Raw genomic sequence first — 2428 nt, forward strand, 5'->3', positions numbered from 1 at the left:
ATAATCACAGGGGCATATTATGAATAAGTTTTAAGAAATCTAAAAACTGCATTGGTGAGGGAAAGGCTGGGAAAGTTGTAAAGCTGAGGAATAGCTTCCCATCACAACAATGCACCTGCTCATTCTTTGAGGGTACCCAGGGCTGTTCTATGAAAATCTCATTGGGAAACCTTACTTCATCCATGCGGCAGCCCTGATCATGACCCTTCAGACTTCTTTTGTTTCCCCAAACTAAAAAAGAAAAAATTGAAAAGGAACATGATTTGAATTCATTGAGGATTCCAAAACTGCCATTTTGACACAGTATAAACTGAATAGTATAGAATTCTTTAGGATAGGGTTGGTTGGTTGGTTACGTGCTGTGGAGTTTGTTATGACTCAGCAACCCTGTATAGGGTTTCTGTCAACCTTTACAGGAACAGAAAGCCTCATTTTTCTCCCATGGACCAGCTGACCTTGAGGTTTAGCAGCCCAACGTGTAACCACTATGATACCAGAGCTCCTTAAGGAAGAGTAAGAGAGATGGAAACGCAACCTTCAGAAATGTATAGAGCTAGATGGAGACTATGCGGAGAAACAACAGCTTCACATTTTGATATTTTCATTTAATAAAGGTGTCTATGATTCTGTAACAATACCTTTTGGTATTGGTATCATGTGAATTGGGGAATGTGGTCCTAGGGAACAGGAGTGAAGGGCAGAGGTGTAAAACCAGGAAGGAGGTTGTGCCGATACAAAAATGCATTACTGAGCTGGCCATGATGATGAAGGGGGGTTGATCAGGATCCAGAGAGATTTTATATCAACATGTCAAAACCAGTCACAGAGAAAGAGTGTTTGTTGTCACCTCTTCCCTCCTACCACATGATGAAGGTTGCAGGTATCCAGCGTCTGGGACAAGTGAGTTCCCAACTGAGTAGGTACCCAACTCAGAGCCTCTTAAGAAGTGAGTGTCAGGAAGGAGAAGGTCCTGGCATGCTGGTGTTAGTCCTGGCATGCTGGTGTTAGATGCACCCGGACAAAGCCTGGGAAGAAGTGGTTCAGGTCAGTGGCTGAAGGCACCAGGGAGGTCCCTCCAAGTTCAGAAGGAGTGCCCAGGGGATACGTCCTAACCTGACGTCTTTGCTGGCTTGTCCCCCCCCCCCCCCCCGCTAAAACATCCGCTCCATGCAGGCCAGCATCCGTGCCTGGGCATCACTGTACTCTACCGTCCAAATGCTGGCACATCTGCGTGGTTAGTAGCTACGTCACCTGAATGAACGCATTCCGTGCTGTCAGACTTCATGGAACAGGCGCGAAATGGGCTGGTCTTTTTTTAACGACGTGGGCAGCTGCAAGACTCAAGACCCTGCCCTGCCCACATGGGGTACTAACACAGAAAGTGTGGGACTCTAAAGAGACTAGCTTCGATCCCCATGATCCCCATGCAAACACAAACACCAAACCAGTTGCCGTTGACTGGATTCCCATTCAGGTGGACACGTGGAGTCCCTAGAGGTGCAAACGTTAAGGCTTTCAGTTGTGCTACGGGAGAGGTGGGAGGTGTGAATCCACCTAAAGGTACCTTGGAAGAAAAGCCTGGTGATCTGCTTCTCAAAGGTCACAGCCTTGCAAACCCCTATGACACACAGCTCTGCTCTGACACTCATGGGACCTTCACGAAAGCGCACCTGTTCTGCATGTCACCGCCTCTCGGTGATCACGATGGGCAGCCACCATCTTGACTGACGGAGGCATAGTGGCTCCTCCCGGCTCCCATACCATCTCCGAGGGGAGTGGGCTGGGGTCACAATTCCTTAACCCCAAGGCTTGCGAGACTTTCAACGCGGGCAGTTCGAGAGTCACTCAAGAGCTGGACGTGAGCCGGAGCCCACCACAGCCCTCAGCTCCTCGATTCTGACTTCTTGCCCCTGAACAGTCCTGCTCTCTGCCTGTGGACCTCTGGTCACTGCGAGGTCACAGGGTCACAGGCCTGGAAGAGGGGCCACCTGGGCTCACTGTAGCTGGACTTGTGTTCTGGGAGCCCGGGGCTGTCAGGTTTGAAGTGAGAAGAGGGGAAGAAGAGATGGAGATGGAGGGGAGAGTCCCCCAGGGGCTGCAGCTCCCCCCAGGCACCGCCCTGCTCTGCGCCCATCAGCCCTCAGCTTCGGAAACCCAGTAAGTGGCGATGGTTAGTGTTCTCAGTCACCGTTTGGGGGGTGCTTTTGTTACTTGGCATAGCTAGCTAATGCATCACCGTCTTACTAGCCTTTCTGCCTTCCTTGTCTCATCCTGGCTTCTGGGGCCACAGCCACATAACCTTTGTCTAAGAAAGCACACATTGAGCGCGGCAGATGCTGACCACAGGTCACCCAGAGGTGCTTCCTGCTTCTAAGCTGCTTCCGAGGCTTGCTTCGGGGACAGGGTCCTGGGGAAGAAGTTAGCATCT

This window comes from Chrysochloris asiatica, unplaced genomic scaffold, assembly GCF_000296735.1.
Source record: "Chrysochloris asiatica unplaced genomic scaffold, ChrAsi1.0 scaffold00037, whole genome shotgun sequence".
NCBI lineage: Eukaryota > Metazoa > Chordata > Mammalia > Afrosoricida > Chrysochloridae > Chrysochloris > Chrysochloris asiatica.